Raw genomic sequence first — 23,473 nt, 5'->3', positions numbered from 1 at the left:
CTTCAAAATGATATTAAACATTTAAACATTCAAAACACAGCACACAATGTAGTTAATGGGTGAAACACACATTAATTGAGTCCACAACTGCAAAAAGGGACCACTGCTGCTTTGTGCGCTCTGTTGTAATGTTTGTGCGCACACTCGTCGAGGTGTGTACGCGCGCACAGCTTAGAGGGAATACTGCTCACAGGGGGTTATTCTGGTTCACTCGCAAAGGCAAATTCCTTCTTAAATGGACAAAACCATGTGCACTGCAAGGAGGGCAGATGTATCTTGTGCAGAGAGAATTAGATTTGGGTGGGGTCAGGGCCGTTTCAAGACAATTTAGATCCCAGGGCGAAGAAATAAAAATGCACCCCCCTCCCCCCCAAATACATAACATGACATTGAAGAAATTACGCGTGCCGAAATAGGGTGCGTGGCTTAATTTTAAAAGGGGTGTGTGGCTTAATACAAGGGCGTGATCTAGCAGGAAAACAATTACCTTACATCACACTTTTGTAACCTGCATGACCAAACATTGGTTACCACAGGAATTGTCATTGTCCTCCCGCACTTAAGTAGGCGGGCTGAAGGCCACACAGTGACCAAGTACGCCTCACAGATCAAGGCCAAACAATGACAGGCTACTTAAATCATTATACACTGTTTATCCGTGATGACAATTACACATTATGTCGCACACCGTGATGACAATTACACATTACGCCGCACACTGTGATGACAATTACACATTACGCTGCACACTGTGATGACAATTACACATTACGCTGCACACTGTGATGACAATTACACATAACGCTGCACACTGTGATGACAATTACACATTATGTCGCACACCATGATGCCCATTAGACCCCACACTGTGATGCCCATTACACCCCACACTGTGATGGTAATTACACAATACTCCCCACACCGTAATGCCCATTACACATTATGTGCCGCTGCCGCACAACTGATGCGGTTTACTAATATGCCCCCACAGTGCCACACATATATGCCCCACAGGGACAGCTATGCCCCCACAGTGCCAAATATGCCCCATAGTGCCACACATATGCCCCCACAGTGCCAGATATGCCCCCACAGCGCCACACATATATGCCCCCACAGTGCCACACATATGCCCCCACAGTGACAAATATGCCCCCACAGCGCCACACATATATGCCCCCACAGTGCCAAATATGCCCCCACAGTGCCACAGATATATGCCCCCACAGTGACAGCTATGCCCCCACAGTGCCACACATATGCCCCCACAGTGCCAAATATGCCCCCACAGCGCCACACATATATGCCCCCACAGTGACAGCTATGCCCCCACAGTGACAGCTATGCCCCCACAGTGCAACAGATATATGCCCCCACAGCACCACACATATATGCAACCACAGCGCCACACATTATGCCCCCACAGTGCCAAATATGCCCCACAGTGACAGAAGCAGCACAACTCACTGTCTCACTCTCTGGGTCTCCCCCTGCTGCCATCGCATCTGCTGCTGCCGCTTCTTCTTCTTCCTTGGGGAGGGGAGCTCATCGCACGTCTCTCTTTCCCCTTCACTGTGTACCTGAGCCGTCAGCCATTCATACCTCGCGGGCTGGCTCCTAATTGGCTGCTGGCCCGCGAGCTCTGATTGGCTAACAGCCCAGTGACATAGTGAGCGAGGGGAAGGAGAGACACGCGATTCGCTCCCCTCTGAAATTAATCAGCTGTGCCTATGGCGCCAGGGATGGGGAGAGCGGAGAGGGGGAGGAAGGGAGGCGGTGGCGCTCGGTCAAAGTGAGATCTTTATTGCAGTGTAAAAATAAAGCAGCCAGTATTTTCCCTGCACAGAAACAAAAAAAAACCTCTCTCTGCACATGTTATATCTGCTCTCCCTGCAGTGCACATATTTCCAATAGGAAACCACGCACAGTGCATTTAAAGCGTAGAGAGATGATATCTAATGTGACACTGTCAAATAGAATAAAACTCTGCGCTCTTAACAAATTTGCACTATACCTTGACAAAAGATTGTACAGGTGAATGCATACACACATGGCAATCTGACCACCAACTCAGACAACTAATAGCATGCTCACATATGGAAACCTGACCACCAACCCAGGCAATCGTTAACACTAATGAGTTGGTTAATCCACTCCCACCCTAATTTGCATATCATGAATATGCATGGAGGAACTGGTACTTAAGGAGCTTCCGGCTGCTTGCCCAGTGGTCCTGAGGAAGCTTTTTTGCGAAAGCGTACGCTCAAGAAAGACAGACTAACTACACACCTAGTGTGTCTAATACCCCACTTTCCCCTCCCCACTTACAAACTGTATATATATTTGTTGTTGGCTACATTGGGGTTTCCGTTGGACACGGTCCCCAATCAGTACACTGACACGGTCTCTGGCGCCAGAGCCGTGTGTGTCCCTGCCTGTTCTAGATCCACATGAGCGAGGGAGTGCACACAGGCACACCTCAGACTCAGCTCTGCGGTTGGAACGCAGGTTGTGGAACTACTGGCTCCAGCAAGCCTAACAGCAGCGCTGAAACGGCATCACATCCGTGTTCAAGCGCGTGCTGGTGGCTGCACTAAGTTAGCCTCAGGACTATTGTGATACATTGTATATGATAAAGTTACAAACCTGACTTATCCACATTACATGACTTTGGTAATATAAACAAGTCTTCCGTGCCACACTATATCTATTATAAATAATAACGGTGATAACGGGTAGTGGGGTCCCGCTAGGTGAGGATTCTTATCCTTTTTAAAAATCACTATTTGTTGTCTTACGTGTTGTCCAGTCCTTTTTATATCTTCGCAACTATTTTAAATGAACTCAATAAAAGTGATGTTTTACTAAGTATTATTTCTCTAGGTGCACCAAGAAAAGGCACTCTTTTCTGTCCTCCTTAAAACACATATTTTTCTCAATTTAAAAAGGAATTTGCATTTGCGAGTGAACCAGAATAATCCCCACAGTCTCAGTGGGAGCAAAGACAGACACACAGTGAAGTGTATTAAATGTTCACAAATCAGGAGGCCTCCGGCTGTTCTTAGAGCTTTATCCTCTGTTCCAGAGCCAAATTTCTCTCCCCCCTGACCTCAGGCCTCTCTGTCACACTTTTGGCCAAGTTGCGCGCAGCATGGATGGAGAGTATATTTCCTCATGCTGGCATAGTTTAATATAAAATGTGACATTTAAAAAACCATAACGGAGTATGACGCAACATCCAGTCTACCTTCAGATTGCGTATATTATATAATACATACTAACACCTGCTGTATGTGGACACCTTATTCGGGGGTGGGGGGGATAATTTGGCTAAGCACAGCCAATACACAAGTAAGATCACAAGGAATCAGAGAAACATCAAGCAGCGAAGATTAGAAACATCTGCAGCAAATGTTTATCAAGATCAGAAGCCTTCATACTAAAGATGGGAAAGTGCAAATAAAAACATTCACTGCAGATTTGTCATAAGATTCCGGAGTCGGTGCATTCTAAACACAAAATATGTTACAGGGTAATAAAACAGAGGCGAATGTCATTTCATGGTAACTGCATACACGGAACATAAATAGTAGAACGTGTAACTTGTTGCTCAGATTCTCATAATAACGTTGGACATCGTTCAGAGACGGGTTACGGTCATTGGCTCACCAGCAAGTAGCTCGACAAGCGTTAGGTCAACACCACTAGGTCGACATGCAGGAAGGTCGACATGACTGTAGGTCGACATGTGTTAGGTCGACAGGGTAATTAGGTCGACACGGGGAAGGTTGACAGTGAAAAGATCAACATGGGGTTCTCACTGTTTTTTGAGCAGACGTGTCCATGTCGACTGTTCAGGCCGACACAGGGTCGGAGTGCTGGGATTTAAGACCCGTGTTGACCCTTTCACACATAAGAAAAACCCGAATCTTTCAGCAAAATCCCGGGTTGAAAAGCTTTAACCCGGGAATTTGCTTCTGGTGTGAAAGGGGGTATAATGGGCAGAGGTGTAACTCTGGGAGGCAATGAAGACATCTGCCACCAGGGGGCAGCATCTTTCCCACCCTGCAAGTTTTAATCAGCTACGTGTACATAGATTTATATAAAAGGTGGTGTGTGGGGGGCACCAATATGTATCTTGGGCAACTGGGAGGAACTTACATCACTGCTAATGGACTCATGTTTTCCACTCTCAATGAAAACCGTCCCTCAAAATCAATCATTAATAAATGTGAATCTCTCTGGGACATATTTGTCACAATTTGCATTTTTAATGCGAATTTCATAAATATTTAATGCCTGAAGTTGTAATGTAAAAATGCAAATTGTCCTGGGGATTCAGCAACACTCTGTTGCCGGGAGACTGGTAAGGGCCCGTCATGGCAGCAAAATGATGGGTTACGCCATCATTCTGCTTCCTGGTTCGCCGTCTGTTGCTGAAGCAGCCCATAGAAGCTGGGCGCATGCGCAGTACAGAGGTTTGTACTGCGCATGCGCTGGTCCCGGCGCCTGTCAGCAGAGAACAGGCGCCGGGAACTCTGTCTGCAGGGACTGGCGGCAGCGGCGGCAACAGGAAGGGGGAGGGCGGTGTCTGCCTGCATCGCGGTCAGAGGCAGCCCCCCTCCAGAGAAAAGGTACGGGTCGCCACTGGTTTCCTCAGAATATTGCCAAGAAATGGCTTTTGCATGTTCACAATACTCAAATAATACCTACAAAAGCCAAAGCGAATTAGCCAGGCCTAATGGGGCCTACACACATGCAAATTTCTAAGCAATTTCATTAGATCGCTTAGAAAATGGCCCTACATCGCTCCGTGTGTAGGTGCCATAGCGATGCGTGGCCTACATTGCTCAGACTGCAAGGCAGTCTCGCCCCGTGCGTAGGCCCCTTTACTCTTCCGACTGTTCTCATGCAGACACTACTCCTCTGACTCTAATCTGTGAAGATTCCCCTCACAGAAATGTTTTCCTCACGCCTACAGTGGCCCCTCCTGTTACATTAATGCCTGGGACTGACTCAGCACTCAGAAGGTGCAGCGCTGGATCGGGCTGATAACTCCTAACTGCTAAATAACAAGCCACTGCCCAGACCTGATAAATCTATCACCAGCGAGCTGAAACACATGGAACTATTGGAAAACCTGGGTTCGCTTAAGGTAAATAGAAAAACCTGGTGGGGATGAATTAAATGACGCACTGGCAATGGCTGTGTGGCGGTGGTGGACAGGAGAGGACGATCTGGGACCAGCTACACTGCCCGCAACAGACCAAGCACTGCCATCCATCCCATCGTGGGGTCTAATGATGCAAACGTACTAAGCAACAGCTCCAAAGGTAAACTGAAAATACATACAGGCCTTGGAGAGTGATAAAGTGAAAGAGATAAACTACCAACAAAATCAGCTCATGTCATTTGGTCAGGTACTTTATGGCAGTTTTGGAGGCTAGGTCACTTACCACATATGCGCCAAGTCCCAGAATGTGATAGATTGTGGGCCTTGGATGCAATGGGCAATGCCATCTTCTGATGGTGTTTAACTATAAATGCCTATGGGCCCTGCAGCTGAAATCAACAATTTTCCCAGTGATTTACACATGCACATTAGACATTGGTCACTGGGAATATAGTAGACACCATGTTTGCGGAGACCTGCACATAGAGAAGAGTATAAAGTCTGCCAGGGCTGTTTCTGCAGGCAGACAAGCCGTGCAGCCACCGCCGCTTTAGAGGGGAGGAGAGAGTTCAGCGCAGGGCGCATAACTCCTTCCCCCTCACTGTGTTTATGAGTCTGCCCTGTCTGGGCCATCAGCCAATCAGAGCTTGCGGGCCAGCTCCTGATTAACTGCTAGACCGCGAGCCAATCAGACTCACAGACACAATGAGGGGGAAGGCGATATGCGCCCTGCGTTGAGCGCTCCCCTCGGAAGCTCCAGTTCGGTCCCCCCCCCCCCCCAACAACAGTAGCAGCAGCAGATGGAGATAGCGGCAACAATGGTGGGAATTTCTACCACAGTGGGGGCATATGTGTATCTGGCACTGTGGGGGCATATGTTTAATTGGCATCACATTGTGCAGTGTAATGGGGACTCCGCGCGCCCCCCGCCGATCAGCGCCGCACCCCCCTCACCTGTGTCCGGGCAGCCTCCTGCTGTGCTGCCTGGACCAGTGACCTCCTCCTCCCTGCACCTCTTCCGAGTGCAGGAAGGAGGAAACGGAGCACCCACACAGCGGGTAAGGGTGCAGGGAGGGAGGGGGGAACCCGCTGCACATCGCCGGCCTTCGCCTTGGTGTTAATAATCGCATATGTTAGTGCATATGCGATTATTAACAATGCGAATGCCGGCGATGTGCAGCGGGGGTTATTGGTGAAACCCCCCCCAAATGATATATATAATAATCATCTGCAGGATCAGGAGCTCTCTGCGCGGCATGCAAAGTAAAACTTGACTAAAACTCCGGAGCTGACATTATGGGGTCTTGTCCGGGTCCGGTTTTTACCCATACCCAAGTAACACAACTGCTGGTGTGATCGCATTGTGCTGCAGATGCCCCTGGCAACCAACTGCTCATGCAGTAATCAGACCACCCATGCATGAGTGCCCATTACTGGGGTCCTCTCTCCATGTAAATGATGTGATTTGCAGTCTATCATTTCCACTGCATCTCTATCCAAGCCTTGATACACCTCCCCCTTTGGTCTTTTTGAGATCCAGTGTTCTAGATCTAGATACAAGAAATCCCACCGTGGTTGCACAAACTCGCAGGGTGGTGAGCAGACAGCATGTATCAGCCCTCGTCTGCCCAGCAGCTGATATGTGAACTTCCCTGGCTGAGTAATGCCTGTGATCCCTCCTCTCCTGGCGATATCACTCACTCACACAGGGTATAGCCCACATCACCACAAACACTCAAAACACACAGAGAAATTTGACAGCTTCATTGCAGAATCCACTTTGCAGGATCCATTGTTTACCAGGTAATGTATCCATGTTTTTCTATGAATAAGAATTTCTTCAGTGTGCCTTGGCACCCGATGCTCTGCACCATTAATCATTGACACATTGGCAGATAGGTGAAGCTGTAGCACTACCCCACTCCCATGCACAAAACCTTTAGCTAAAAAAAAATTATGGTACTTATGTAGTATCTGGGCTGCCGATTTTGTGATTGTATGCCTTACCTTAAGGCATACAATCAGATGCGATGCGATGCGATGCGATGCGATTCGATGCGATTCGATGCGATTTTGCATAGGATTCAATGTTAAGAAGGTCCTGTTCATTTCCCCACTATCCAAGTGGGCATAGAGTTGATTTTATATAGCGTGGCGAGCGCAGCGAGCCACCAAACCCGAAGCGTGGCGAGCGAAGCGAGCCCCGCGAGGGGACGCATATTTCTTAAAAAGTATTCTGTGTCCCCTCGCGGGGCTCGCTACGCTCGCCACGCTTCGGGCTCGGTGGCTCGCTACGCTCGCCACAGGTTTATATCCAACTCCATGCCCACTTGGATAGTGGGGTCCTTTCCCCTTTTTCCCATTGAATTCTATGTTAAAATGGACTCAGACCATTTTAACATTGAATCCTATGGAAAAATCTTGACCATCGCATCGCATACGATTTGGTCGCATACGATGCGATGCGATCCGATCCGATTTCTAAATCGGAAGCCCAGATACTACATAAGTACCAAAATTATATATATATATATATCATAGTTGCCGACCCTCCCGCATTTCGCGGGAGTATCCCGCTTTTTGATTCTTTCTCCCGGTCTCCCGGGAATCTACTGGATCCTCCCGGTTTTTAGGCAAAAAAATCAGTGACTGCCATGCGCAAGTCACAAAGCGCAGCTCCGCCGGTAACTTCTGTGCGCCGCGGCTGTCCTATTAAATGACAGCCGGGGGCCGGATGTGGTCACCATTATAGCGGCAAGCCGGCAGCAGCAGCACAGCATGGGGCAGCCGCGGGATCATCACCAGCGCACCAGCGCACAAGTAAGCAGCAGAGGAGAGGAGGCTACAGGACTCAGGAGCAGCAGAGGGCAGGCCGGCAGCGCCGCAGATGACAGTAAGATAGCGGCTGGCTGCTTCGGCACTTCCCTCCTGCTTCTCTCCCACTGCTCCCCGCTGCGCTGTTTACAGAATTAGGCTGTATCCCAAACCCCCGCCCCCCTCAATACAGACACCAACGCTGCCGCTGCTTCATAAAAATTGTTCCCCTCCCCACTGCCTTATAACATTTTTATGAAGCAGTAATGAGGGTGCAGGAGGAGAGGAACAATTATTTTTATAAAGCAGCAGCAGCAGCGTGGAGGGAGGAAACGAAGGATTCCAAGTTGGAAAAATGTAAATAGCGCTAACTTTCTAAAGTACCATCTGAAATGTACTTTGGATAGCTCCGCCCATGGCCCCGCCCCATTTACATGCCGTAAATGGGGTGGGGCCATGGGCGGAGCTATCCAAATTACAATTGAGTGCTCCCACGCCCCCACTCTCCCGCAAAGACCAGCTTAGAAGTCGGCAAGTATGATATATATATATATATTTTTTTTTTTTTCTAAATAAATGCCAACCACAGGGGGCCCATAGATAGAAGGGGGCCCAAGGGTACTGACACTCTGAGTGCAAAGAAAACATATCAGCATGGAAAAGACACACGGGTATTGTATGCTCAGAGTCTATACTATATATAATAATGTGGCTCCTCAACTCTATGGAGGTTTGTGTGCAAGCTGTCACTAGATGGCGCCCAACAGAGCAATTCAAGTCCAAGCTCCAATCGTGCGCGCGGGTAGATGCACACAAGTAGACAGAGACAAATTACCAACCAATCAGCTCCTGTGTTTTTTTTATTTTCCCAAACACAGCTTGTATCTCTTAGTTGCTGGTACTTTACCTCTCTACTTTAACACACTCCAATGGATAGGCTGTGTTCCCCAATATAAAGTACATTTCTCATCTCTCCTACAAAGCTTTCTCTCTATCCCCTGCCACCTACCGTACACAGGGAAACTGACATCTGGGCCCCAGTAAAATAAAGGGGGAGTGGCCACTAGGAGGGGGCGGGGTCATCCCCGGTCAGCCCTCTCACCTACCCCCTTCTTTCTAGAAAGGATCCGGTCGATGGGTTGACAGTGTCTAGGTTGACAGGCAATAGATCGTCACATGAAAAATGTCGACATTGACCAATGGTCAACATGTTAATAGTCAACATGGGTTTTTCATAAAAAAAAAAAAAAAAATCACAATCCATAGCGGCATAAAGTGAGATTATAATAGTGTGCTGAGCGCATTGAGGCACCGTGCCCGAAGCTTTGCGAGTGATTGGCGATCCATGTCGGCATAGCCAACATAAAAACCCATGAATAACTTGTGTCAATCTTCTCCGGTGTCAAACATTTACATGTTCGGCTGCAGTCATCTTCATGTAGCCCAATATCGGTAATTATCACAACCATCATAACATCGGGGAGATGCACAGGTTGGAGACCAGGGCCTATGAGCAGATACGATCTGGACAACCTCCTCCACAGCTTCTTGGTTAAGTAGGTAAAGAATGAGGATTCTGATTGTGAATTACACCCAATCAGATTGGTCAAGCACCGTTTCCTAGCAGCCACCCAGGCTATAGGAGGTCTGTTAGCTTGGTAATTGGTGGATGGCTGCAGCTATCCACCAATCAGAGTGCAGCCAGACAGTGAATGGCTGTCAGCTTGCTGACTGGTGGGTAACTGGAGCTATCCACCAATCAGACTGCGGACAGCCATTCACTATATGGAAGCATGTGGAGAGATGGAATGGATATTGCTTAGAATGGAAATCACCTACTTGTCATTATCGGAATAACCAGATTACACTGCCTACATCTAGAATGGCTGACCTGTAGGGGGCCCCTTCATCACTTATTGGGATTTTGTTCCAATAATTTGACTTTATTTTTCACCGCCTTAGCAGCAATAGGAAATGATGTACATAATACATAGGGCGAGATTCACCAAACTGAAAATGCTGTAAAAACCCAGTTTTCGGGTTTTTTACCGCATCTCCATATGCAGCAAAGCCCCGACACCGGGGCTTCGCTGCGGGGGGTTACACCAGTTCTATATGGCGTAACCCCATGGAAGCCTATGGGCTTCCCTTCGCGTCCCCCGCCACTCCGCGCACCCCCCCCCTCACCTGTGTCCGGGCAGCCTCCTGCTGTGCTGCCCGGACCAGTGACCTCTTCCGAGTGCAGGGAGGAGGAAACGGAGCACCCACACAGCGGATAAGGGTGCAGGGAGGGAGGGGGAACCCGCTGCACATCGCCAGCCTTCGCCTTGGTGTTAATAATCGCATATGTTAGTGCATATGCGATTATTAACAATGCGAATGCCGGCGATGTGCAGCGGGGGTTATTGGTGAATCCCGCCCAAAATAATATATTAATAATCATCTGCAGGATCAGGAGCTCTCTGTGCGGCATGCAAAGTAAAACTTGACTCCGGAGCTGACATTATGGGGTCTTGTCCGGGTCCGGTTTTTACCCATACCCAAGTAACACAACTGCTGGTGTGATCGCATTGTGCTGCAGATGCCCCTGGCAACCAACTGCTCATGCAGTAATCAGACCACCCATGCATGAGTGCCCATTACTGGGGTCCTCTCTCCATGTAAATGATGTGATTTGCAGTCTATCATCTCCACTGCATCTCTATCCAAGCCTTGATACACCTCCCCCTTTGGTCTTTTTGAGATCCAGTGTTCTAGATCTAGATACAAGAAATCCCACCGTGGTTGCACAAACTCGCAGGGTGGTGAGCAGACGGCATGTATCAGCCCTCGTCTGCCCAGCAGCTGATATGTGAACTTCCCTGGCTGAGTAATGCCTGTGATCCCTCCTCTCCTGGCGATGATATCACTCACTCACACAGGGTATAGCCCACATCACCACAAACACTCAAAACACACAGAGAAATTTGACAGCTTCATTGCAGAATATACTTTGCGGGATCCATTGTTTCCCAGGTAATGTATCCGTGTTTTTCTACGAATAAGAATTTCTTCTTTCTCTGTGTATTTGTGGACTTTCCCATTCCCTGCCTTGTGTTTATGTACTTCTGCTCAATCTGCAAAGATGGAGAATATTGTTTATTCCTGGACTTCTACCCCCCCACACACACACACACACACTCCCCCAGTCCGCTTAACTTTCTATTTATGGTGAACGTCAGCAATACATAAACTAAGTCTCACTTTCAGCGTTGTAAGCAATCCGTAACCTCAAATTACAAGTGATCAGGCAGCTTTGTAGTGTTCCCAGTGGAGGTCTTTATCCCAGGGGTTCCCAAACTCGGTCCTCAGGACCGCACACAGTGCATGCTTTGCAGGTCTCCTTGCAGAATCACAAGTGAAATAATTAGCTCCACATGTGGGTCTTTTAAAATGTGTCAGTGAGTAATGAGTGCACCTGTGAGGTGAGCTGGAAAACGTGAACTGTGTGAGGTCCTGAGGACCGAGCTTGGGAACCCCTGGGATCCACAATACCTTTACGCAGAATAATCACGGCTTGGGTTAAATTGATGGGGTATTGTAGAGGAAAACGTTGGTGATGTAATAGATATACAATCGTCGTCTTCCAAAGAAGTTTTATAGTTTTTCCATTAGATATTCCAGAATGATAGAAAAGTACAGAAAAATAGAATCCCGTTAATCGGCTCAGGGCTTGTTCCAATTACCCGGAACCCCAACGCCTCCCCTTACATATATAAAAGAACAAGCCAGATAGGTTGAACTCGATGGACTAATGTCTTTTTTCAGCCTTAATTACTATGTTATTTATTTGAAATAAATTGCTTAGCAGTTTTCTGGATTAGAACTTGTGACCTTTCTAACTGGAGGGAAAAACCTTACTGAGAGGGCTGTTTGCTCCTGCACTTTATGTAGATGCTGACTATGTATAATTGTTAGTTCAGAACCATTACTATTCGTCAGAGCTATATAGTGTAGTAACGTCAAATAGCTAGAATTTGCAGACTACTAATTGAGGAGAAAATAGCTCAACCAGTAAGGTGTCTGCTTCTAGTGAAACAGGTCATAGGTTGTAATGCAGGGTGGGATACTTGCAAACAATATATGTTTAGAATAAAGAGAGAGTGTGATGTGTATTGTCCTGCTAGGAGGGTGAGTAGCCACAGAAGAGATAGACGGCTTTCAAATTTACTGATTAAAACTCGCAGGAGAGAAGAGGTGCCCCCTTGGGAGCAGGAACCCAGTGGCAGATGACTCCATTGCCTCCCAGAGTTACGCCTCTGCTCGGAAACCTTATAGCATCCCTGCTATTATTTACTTCTCGCTACACGTGATTCTTTTCCCCAAGAGAATTATAACCAATCCTTGTACAGGAAAAGGGTCAGAAGCACAATGCGTAACAGGTTATATAGGACGTTCCTCCCAACAGATGTATTTAATCTATAGATCTCCTTCTTCAGATGTGCATATTTCTTGCTCTTACGGCTCCCATCTACTAGTGCGATATTGCCATTTTCATCTTCCCCGGCACTCCGGTGTCCCAAATCCGAGTTACGGTGGTTAGGGTGAGTCCATTCTATATGGTCACAGGAAAGTAGGCGGCACACATAAGGCTCCACATTTATTAAGAGAAGTGCTGGTGAAGTTTAATATATATTTACAAATTGCCCAGCACTCATCATATTGGAAACCACCTGAACGGTGTTAGTCTTCCCAATTTGGGATATGTAGAACTGCATCAATCAACAGCACTCTTCGTATACACAGCAGGTAATGTAAAGTAATGAAACCCACAACTGTAGGTAGTCAACGTTTCAGGTCCTTGACCCTTAAATTTGTTTTTTTTTTTACAAATTCCGGCACTCACAGGATGCAGGGAGATATATTGGCGGGTGCCCTCCAAAGGTGCACCCGCAGGATGCCGATGTCCTAAGTTACTTGCGGGGTGAGGCAGCACTCCAGTCATAAAAAAAATACTGAAAGCTAAAATTTGGTAGAAAACATTTCAGCACCTTTTATGTGGTCACCTAAATTTACCACACCATATACCCCTTATACAAATCATGCAACACAATAGTAACCCCCTTATACTGTACTTGTGCCACATGGAATGAGCCAAAATTCACACCGACTGAGCCAAAATTAATACTATGGCAAAAAGATTAAGGCAAAATTCACACTATACCAAAACGGACTGAGGTAAAATTCACAATATGCTTCATAAACAGGGATATTGTGCGCCAAAGGCGAGCATTAAAATTTACACCATAATGTCCATTACATGTTAAGCCACACACCATAATGTCCATTATGTATTATGCCAACCACCATAATGCTTATTAAAAAATTATACTACATAAGTGCTGCTTACCTACATGCTCATTGCCAGGGGTTCCATGCTCATTGTCAGGGGTTCCATGCTCATTGCCATGTGGGATTACATGCTCCCGGTAACTGGGGGACAGCCGCCACCGGCAGAAGTGACAGTCATTGACAGCCAGGCAGAGAGGAGGAGGCTGCCCGGCTGTATTCAAAGCAATGCAGATCCCGGCTATTTGAAATAATAACCCTTTCACACTAGAAAATGCAGGGACTTACCTGGGAATATGGTCCCAGGATCATGCAGGGACATTCCCAGGCTGGCCCCTTTTACACCAGCCTAGTCCCTGCTTTTTCTGGTGTGAAGGGTAGAGAAAACAATGTCCTCCCCGCTTTTAACTGGTAATATTGTTTAACCGGCTATAATGTATCTTCGGAACCAACTGAATCATTTACATGAGACCAGTAGAATATTGAAGAACTTTTAAGTGGGCTTCAAATGATTTTGGTCCAGTGAATCTGGGCCATTTGGTTCCAGAGAAATCTGCTCTCAACGAACATGAACATCCATGAAATTACATTTCAGAAATAAAAAAAAAAATCGGTTTACCCACAATATCTCTGGAACCAATTAACCCATATGAACTGGTATATTATTGAAGGCCTAGCTATTTGGATTCAAATTAAATCAACCTCGAGCTTCTGTGATGCCAGGCGGGAACTGTCAGCCATCGGAACTGGTTGGGGGTCAGAATAAGCGGGTCCCATGTTATCCTATTGGGAAAATGTTCCATTTTTGCCCGGCGGTATCTCCAGTTCCCGGGGGGCTAGCGACGCGGGGCTGGGCTCGTTAAAAAGCCCCAGTCCTCATTTACAAAAAGGACCTTTTTGGAGAGTGGGCCTGGAGCTGTAGCTCCATCAGGCCCATTCTTAATCCGGCCCTGCGGACAAGGAGAGTAAATGCATCCAGTATATGCCAGCATCCTATTACCTTCAAAAGACTGGAATCTAGACAGCCAGCATCCCAATAGATGAGTATACAGGATGGGCTAGCCTGCGGCTGGGGATGGGGGGGATTAAGTGTAGGCACTAGTGGGGGGGGGGGGGGGACATAGGGTTAGGCTGTGGAGAGTGGCGCTTAGGTTTAGGCACTTAGAAGGGGGGATTAAGGTTAGGATGCAGGGTGGGGTAGGTTAGGTTTAGGTGGCAGGGTATGGGGGTTAGGGTTAGGCAATAGCTGGCAGGGTTACAGTCAGCCTGACAGGGAGGCAAGGTTAGGGTCATGGAAGGGAGGGTTAGAGTTAGGGGGTAGGGTGAGAGCACCAGGAGTGCTACGGAGCTGCTGTCGGCATGCTCTGTATCAGAACGTCAGAGTAGGTCATTTGAATGTCGGCATCCCCACAGCCGGAATATCGTACCCCCTTATAATAAATGCAGATTGTTATAAGCGGGGTCCCCAAGTAAGAACACATGGGATATGGTCATTAGGTCGACATGCATTTAGGTCGACATGCAAGAAGGTTGACATGAGTCTAGGTCAACATGGGTTAGGTCATTAGGTCGACAGGGTCATTAGGTTGACAGTCACAAGGTCAACATGGGGTTTTTCACTGTTTTTTGAGCCGACTTGCCGACAGGCAGTATTTCATGCCCTACCATCCACTAGGGCGTGGTGGGAGAATAAAATAGTGTGCCGAGCAAGCGTAGCATTAACCTGTGTCCATGTTGACTGTGTCGATATTCGGGTCAAATTTATGTCGACCTAAATGTATGTCGCCCTAATTACTGTCTAAACAACTAGCTGGTGACCAACTGATCCACACCCGATCACACAGTTCTGAGGAGTTTTAGGATATGAAGGGAAGCTGACGCTACGTACGCAGACCTGTTATTTCCTAGTGTGAATACGGGAAACCAGACCAGATCTTGTGTGCTTTCACAATACTGTAATTAGGGAGATAATTGATTTGACACATTCAGGGGAAACAGACACAAAAGGAAAAGAATGTCCCCGGTCTCTGTCGCACAATTAGGAGGAAATATATATTCCCCGAGCAGGAGGGATGTGCCTCACACTCACAAGTCATAATGGACCTGCTTCAGAGGTGGGGGAGGAGCTATCGCTGCTTCAGAGGTGGGGGAGGAGCTATCGCTGCTGAGTACTAAAGCAGCAATGTAGCAGTAGGTGGCGCCAGAGGCGGAACTACCATTGGTGCAGCCGATGCAGAGAGGTCTAAGGGCCCACTGCTGCCACGGTCACCCTCTTCCTGTGGGTATGGGTCAGTGTTGGCCATAGGTTGACACACCTTTGGTCGACGTGGTCAAAAGGTCGACATAAGCAATACGTCGACATGGAAAACCATGGACATGAAAAAAGGTTGACGTGAGTTTTTGCTTTTTTTGGGTGTTTATGTTGACATAGGTCGACATGGACATCGTATAAGCGCCGCCATGCTTAACACACTATTATAAATCAGACTCCGTCCACTTGGATGGTAAAGTATTAAAAAAAATGTGAAAAACATGTTGAAGTTTCGCAAGTTGACCTTTTGACCATGCTGACCTAAGGTATACCAATCCTTTTCATGTGTCGACCAAATGGTCAGACACACCCTGCCTCCCCTGCAGCATGGTTTTGCGCAGTTGTGTGAATCAGGCCCAATATACTAAAACATTTGAACAACATTACCGTGACTTTTTGTTAGCCTTTAAAATCTGGCAGGCTTCTCTGCCTCGCCCTGTACGTAGTCATATCATTCTCATGTCACTAGCACTACAGAAGATTACAGGGAAAACAAAGGGATGTTCTTCTCGCTGCCCCCGTAACCGTCTGAAAGCTCCAAAGAGATTTCCATTTGTGATCAACATCCATCGACGACGTCACACCCAAACTCATGACCCACCATGGTACCTATGTGCCTTCATACCCTGTGCTGTGCCCAAGTCATGGATATTGCCCCTCTCGGTGCTCCAGGCCTGGACTGGGCCAGACTGGGGGTCTTTCTAGCTTAAAATGTACAATTAATTGGCATAAATAAAACTACTTCATGTTTGACATATGTACATCTTTGTGCAATGAATGATACCCCTTTCAGACAGAAAAAAAGACCCGGGAATTTCCCTGCTCTTGCCGTGTCGACCCGGGTTTTTCTTCTGTCTGAAAGGGTCAACACGGGTCTAAAGTTCCGGGACACCGACCCAGGTATTTACCTGGGTTTTTCCCGGGTCTGTATTCCAAAAACCCGGGTCGCTGGCTGTCTGAAAGGAAACGACCCGGGTTTTTGGGATTATTACACATTGTTAGGCACTGATTGGCTCTCCTGGTGGGGTGCTGGCTGATTGGTTGTGAGGATCAGTGGTGTAGCTAGGTGCCGCGGTGCCCGGAGCAAGGGCATGTTTACCCCCCCCCGCCCCCGATTTGTAGTAGGTGGGGCTCTTGCTCATTGCTAGGAACTTCATGCTTAATGCCAGGGGCTTTATGCTCGATGCCAAGGGGCTTCATGGTTGTTGCCAAGGGGGACTGAAATTGCTCGTTGCCAAGGGAGACTGAGCTTGCTCGTTGCCAAGGGGACTGACCTTGCTCGTTGCCAAGGGGACTGACCTTGCTCGTTGCCAGGGCTGGTGCCAGGTTTGTCAACACCCTAGGCAAACTGAATGCCCCCCCTACTCAGTCCACACATTCATACACATAAATACTGGGCAGAAGGCAGCTAGCAGTGGGTGGGCGACGGAAGGACTCATAAGGCTAGCGGCTGCATTGTAGCAGGAGGAAGCTAACTGACAGCCGGAGGAAACAAGCATGTGGGTGGGTGTGCGGGCAGCAGGAGTAAGCTAGCGTGAGGGCGGGTGGTGCTGGCTGGCAGCAGTAAGCTAGCGGGGTTGGTGGTCGGCATCTTGGGCGGCAGGAGGAGGAAGCTAGCCGATGGGTTCAGCGGGTGGGCGCCAGCAGGAGGAAGCTAGCGGGTGCGCGGCCGGGGGCCAGCAGGAGGCTAGCGGGTCGCACGGTGCACGCTGTCTCCAGTGGCGTAACTAGAAAATTTTCTCCCCCCTGCAAAAAAAGTCTATAACACACACATACACACGTGTATTGTACACAAACACTACAAACGTGCATTGTTAGATATTATAGTGGCATTACCTATTGGGTGAGGTGGTAGTTGCTGCTGTGGGCACTGGGGGCAGGGGTGAGGGTACGCGCAGCTTGGCTCCTGACCAATGGGGCCGGGTACTTAGGACAAGGGGTGGCCCTAGCAAATGACTGTGGGCTGGTCAGACTTATTTAAAGGGACAATCTTTTACAAGGCACGTTTTTCCCTGTAATTGAATGCATGTTTAAAAAAAGATTGGCTGGCATCCTACACGGGCGACGAACGCAGACGACATTACATCAGGCCCATTGTCATTTTTAGGGGCCCACCTTGTCTTGCATACATACATACAGACACGCACACATAGCATACATATATACACAGACACACAACATACATACATAAATACAGCATACTGTACATACACTCAGCATACCTACAAACATACAAATAGCATGCACACACACAAAACCCACACTCAGCATATCCTATACACACACACATAGCACAACACACACAGCATATAAGACATACGCAGAATATACACACATGCAGCATACCTACAAACATATTGTACATATAACATGATAAACACAACAAACACACACACAGAGCATATAACACACCTGCAGCATACCTAACCTACAAACATACATGATGTATAGCACACACACATTTCCTTTCCTTGTCTGCAGGGGAGTGGGGGCGCTCTGTCCCCTATGAGGCACTGCAGGAGTCCCCACACAGCCTGTGTTAATCAGGCAGCTACGGGAGTCCTGTCTCCCGGCTGTCTGTAGCAATAACTTAACGCACGGCTGCAGATTACAGTGTCGGGACCCTGCGCCCGCCACCGCTAGGGCTGTCTCTGACGCTGGGCACAGCAGGAAGCAGGCGAGCAGGGCGGGAGAGCCAGCAGCAGAGAGCACAGCTCCGGCGCCAGGTGACATTCCTGCGCCTGGAGCTGGTGCTCCACCGGCTCCACCCTAGCTACGCCTCTGGTGAGGATAGGCTTCTCTGATTGGCTGGGAGGGCATGGCAATGGAGCTGGCCTCTGAGGTCATTAGGGAGCTGAAAAAAGGATAGCATGGCCCACTGGTAGAAGCAAGAGGTGAGAGCTGCTGGCAGTGAGAGGGGAGGAGGATATCGGCAAACAGATGACTGGGACAGTCAAAGATGCCACAGTGTACTCAAACATTGCAAATATACTGACAGCCATGTGAGGTAATATGTACCTTCCAGTATCTAAAAACAATAAAACTAGTTTACAACATATCCTTGTGTCATGCCATGGTTAATGCAATGCAGTGAGCAGTCACCACCCACTTTTGATGACCTCATCTCTGTGTGCCTTTAAAACTTTCCTATTCTTATGACACACAGAGTTTTGCAGGAAAAATCCGGCTTCTGTGTGAAAGGGGTCGACACGGGAAATACCCGGGTTTTTGCTCCTGTGTGAAAGAGGGTCAGCCCCTTGCTGCCTAGTTGTACCCAGGATTTTGTATCCGCGAAATACCTGGGTTTTGGGGATTTTTCTGTCTGAAAGGGGTATGAGACTCACTCCGTATATTACTACTATACTATTATATGGCTCCTCACAAGGTGAAGTACCGCCACTGGCCACTAGAGGCCACTCGAAGGACCAAAATACTTCTTTGTGTGCTAAAAGATGTCATAACAGAAAGTGAAAGCAGTTTTTGCAGGGACACTGATCTCTTTCAAACTTACTGGATACACATTGACTAGACAGAAGGACGAGGGCGGATTGGTGCTACCAAATGTCTGGCACTATTACCTCTCAGTACAAATGGCCCACTTAAAAACATGGGTGCAAGATGGGAATAAAGTTGGCCTAATTATGGAGATGGTTAAATATACATCAACAGGGCATAAGCCTCTACAGATGTTACCGAGAGGCAATATTAGACGGAAATGGCCTCCACTAATAAAGCAGGCTATGCTGATATGGAGATAGGTGGAAGGGTTGTTAGGGAGCCAGGGAGAGGACCCAGAAATGCCCTTACATAATGCTAGAGGACTGAAGGAATTAAACAACCTTCAGGTGACGAAGATATGGGGGGAAAAGGGAATATTAGAGCTGGGACAATTATACGATAATGAGGGACTTAGATGCTTCCAGTCATTAAAAGTGGAATACTCAATTCCTAATAAATATCTGTATAGCTATATCCAATTAAGACATCAGGGCCGTTTCTAGAGGCGGACAAGCCGTGCAGCAGCCCGGGGCGCCGCACGGCTTGTCCGCCTCTGAAACAGCCAGGGCGCCCGGCAGTCTCCCCCCCCCCAAAACCCTGTAGCCGCCGCAGCTACCATAGCCGCCGCAGCCGCCGCCGCTGTCTCCCCGGCCGGCCCGACTACACGCTGGAGAGGGGAGGGGAACGCATCGTGCGTCTCTCCGTCCCCTCGCTCAAGTCACTGGGCTGCCGCTGTCAGCCAATCAGATCTCGGGCGCGAGATATGAATGGCTGACGGCTCAGCTCAGGTACACACACTGAAGGGGAAGGAGAGAGGCAGGATGCGCTCCCCTTGGAAGCAGCATAGAAAACGAAAAAGTGAGTTTGGCACTGTGGGGGCATATATTTGTGGCACTGTGGGGGGATTTGTGTGGCACTGTGGGGGCATATGTGTAGCACTGTGGGGGCATATATTTGTGGCACTGTGGGGGCATATGTGTAGCACTGTGGGGGCATATATTTGTGGCACTGTGGGGGCATATGTGTAGCACTGTGGGGGCATATATTTGTGGCACTGTGGGGGCATATATTTGTGGCACTGTGGGGGCATATATTTCTGTCACTGGGGGCATATGTGTGGCACTGTGGGGGCATATATTTGTGGCACTGTGGGGGCATATATTTCTGTCACTGGTTGCATATGTGTGGCACTGTGGGGGCATATATTTCTGTCACGGGGCATATGTGTGGCACTGTGGGGGCATATATTTCTGTCACTGGGGGCATATATTTGTGGCACTGTGGGGGCATATATTTGTGGCACTGTGGGGGCATATATTTGTGTCACTGTGGGGGCATATATTTGTGTCACTGTGGGGGCATATGTGTAGCACTGTGGGGGCATATGTGTGGCACTGTGGGGGCATATGTGTGGCGCTGTGGGGGCATATCTGGCACTGTGGGGGCATATCTGGCACTGTGGGGGCATATCTGGCACTGTGGGGGCATATTAGTAAACGGCATCAGTTGTGCGGCAGCGGCACATGGGGCATAATGTGTAATGGGCATTACGATGTGTGGAGTATTGTGTAATTGCCATCACAGCGTGGGGTCTAATGGGCATCTTGGTGTGCGGTGTAATGTGTAATTGTCATCACGGTGTGCGGCGTAATATGTAATCGTCATCACAGTGTACGGCGTAATGTGTAATTGGCATCACGGATAAATAGTGTATAATGATTTAAGTAGCCTGTCATTGTTTGGCCTTGATCTGTGAGGCGTACTAGGTCACTGTGTGTGGCCTTCAGCCGGCCAACCTAAGTGCGGGAGGACAATAACAATTCCTGCAGCAACCAATGTCTGGTCATGCAGGTTGCAAAAGTTTGATATAAGGTAATTGTTTTCCTGCTAGACCACGCCTCACATTAAGCCACACCCCTTTTAAAATTAAGCCACACCCCCTATTTCGACGCGCGCCTAAGGCGCGCGTAATTTCTATTATCCCATGTTATGTATTGGGGGGGGCGCATTTTTTTTTCTTCGCCCTAGGAGCTAAATTGTCTAGAAACGGCCCTGTAAGACATGCCTGCCACGCTCAATTTGATGGAGGGAAACCAAAATTGTAATCTTCTCGTACAAAAAAACTATTGAAAATATGCCCAAAAAGGCATGAGGTCTCCTTTCTCTACAGGGCCCTCAGCCAGGAGCTCCATAACGACGACCTACCAGAATTGAAAACTAAATGGGAGGCTGACATTGGAAGTATATATCGGGGGAAGACTGGCAGGGGGCCCTGGCAGATATAAGGAAAGCAACAAACCAGGCAAGATTCCAACAAGTGCAATTATACGTGATACACAGAACGTATATGACATCAGAACTACTATATAGGATCGGAGGTAGAGATAACGCTAATTGTCCTAAGTGCTTAAATAATATAGGAACATTCTGGCACTTGATTTGGCCATGCCCAAAGATAGCAGAGTTCTGGAAGGCAGTAATCAAAGAGCTGGTAGCTAAAGGAATCCCTGAAGCTAGCTGCTCCCCAGCAGCCTGCATATTATCCACTAGGGGATTCATCGCGCCCTACGGACGCTCTTCACACCGGCGTAAGGGGCTGAGCCCAGTGGCATAGCTATAGCTCCGCAGCCCCCACGGTGGCGGGGAGGCGCAGAGAACATGTCGGCACCAGGGGTCTGCGGGGCTATAGTTACCACTTACCCGCTGCTGTTTGGTGCCCTGCCGTCACGGTCCCGTCTCCTGCTGCTATAATGAAAACGGACACTTAGAAAATGGCTGCCCCCATACTGCAGACAGTTTTCTGTCTGCAGTATGGGGGCAGCCATTTTCTAAGAGTCCATTTTCCTTATAGCAGCAAGCGCCGGGAGAGACGGGACCGTGACCGCAGATGCGGCTGGGCAGGTACGCCGAGGGGAGGGAGGGGAGGGGGTGCCGAAAAATCTGCGGCGGGGGGGGGGGGGCGGAAATTAGGTAGTTACGCCACTGGCTGCGCCCCCTTAATTTGTGAAAGTTTGTATATGAGAAATATGGTTAGAATTAAGTATGAAAGATGCCTGTAGTGCAACCTGAGTTTTATGTGAAATGTGTTACATAGAGAGCGTATGATTTGGAAGGGGTGTGTATTGTTTTGTTTTGTTTAATTAAAAAGTGGTTACAGAGTAAGATGTACATTGATACTGTGCAGGGTACAGTGACATTTGTGGGTGTGGGTGTGGGGGGGGGGGTTGTGCGTGTTGTTTAGGTGTGTGTGTGTGTGCAATAGTATAGTAGGGTGTTTTTGAGTCAGCGGCTCCCCAATGGCGGAGGTCACGACACAGGAAAACAGGAGGCTGGGTAGTGATAGGGGTGTGTGGGCATAAGGGAGACTAAAGAGGAGGGTGGGGGACACGGAGCAGCTTCTGCCAGTGGGTGAGGATCCAGCGTGGCAGCACAGGAGTACAGGACGGTGGCCTTGAGTCAGTGTCTCCTCCTACTGGGTGGGAGTTAGGGTGCATGAGAGCAGGAGGCTGGGCTATGAGGCATGATAGGGGTATGTGGGCAACACAGCGTCAGCGACTCCCCAGTGGTGGAAGTTACGGTTCAGGAAAGCAGGAAGCTGGGTAGTAATAGGGGTGCGTGGGCATACGGGGGACTAAAGAGGGTGGGGGACACTGTGCAGCTTCTGCCAGTGGGTGAGGGTCCAGCGTGGCAGCACAGGAGTACAGGACGGTGGCCCTGAGTCAGTGTCTCCTCCTACTGGGTGGGAGTTAGGGTGCATGAGAGCAGGAGGCTGGGTGGTAAAGCATGATAGGGGAATGTGGGCAACACAGGGTGAGCGGGTCCCCACTGGCGGAAGTTACGGGGCAGGAGGCAGGGCAGTGATAGCGGTGTGTGGGCATGAGGGGTAGTAAGGTTTTTGGCTGTTGCTGAGTAGGGATAGGCATTGGTGCATACACCATCGATGGTTGGCATTGATGGCGATTTTGCACCCTGCCATCGATAGTAGTAACATATTACTTGGATAACCATCGATTGTTGTAGCTATCGATGGTCATCCATTATATCTGACTGAATAGGCCGTGGGTCAATCAGAACTCGGTGGCGGGACTTCCGGGTGTGGGGGGCGGAGCTATGCTCCATGTCCCGGCACCTTAAAAAAATTTGAAAGTTGATTGGTTCTCATTTGCCATCGATGTAGGGAAACCATCTGGTCCTCCCACATCGATGGCAAAAGTATTCAACATCTGCCATAAACCATAGATTATTTGAAATCATTGATGGTTGATGGGCATTCCTAGAATCGCAGGAGGGGGGGGGGGGGTGATAGTAGAGATAGTAGAGAAAGGACCAATGGATAAAAATCTAAGACA

General features: G+C 48.5%; 1 pseudogene across 4 annotated transcripts in view; it reads left to right on the top strand.

Moving 5' to 3' along the window:
* LOC146049672 (B2 bradykinin receptor pseudogene) overlaps positions 1-23,473 on the top strand; it is a 34,327-nt pseudogene that overhangs the window by 5,706 nt on the left and 5,148 nt on the right. Inside the window, exon 1 of one of the 4 annotated variants that reach the window (XR_014466178.1) lies at positions 6,908-6,976. The exons of 1 other annotated variant lie outside the window; for it this stretch is intronic. The product of XR_014466178.1 is annotated as a B2 bradykinin receptor pseudogene, transcript variant X3 (transcript). Of the gene's footprint in view, positions 1-6,907; positions 6,977-10,844; positions 11,003-21,979; positions 22,026-23,473 lie in introns of those variants that run through there. 2 more of the 4 variants (XR_014466176.1, XR_014466179.1) reach the window with 2 other exon arrangements.

The sequence above is a fragment of the Crinia signifera genome, chromosome 12, assembly GCF_055691185.1.
Source record: "Crinia signifera chromosome 12, ASM5569118v1, whole genome shotgun sequence".
Lineage (NCBI taxonomy): Eukaryota > Metazoa > Chordata > Amphibia > Anura > Myobatrachidae > Crinia > Crinia signifera.
Note: the sequence above shows the minus strand (reverse complement) of the source record. Positions and strands in the feature narration are given on the sequence as shown.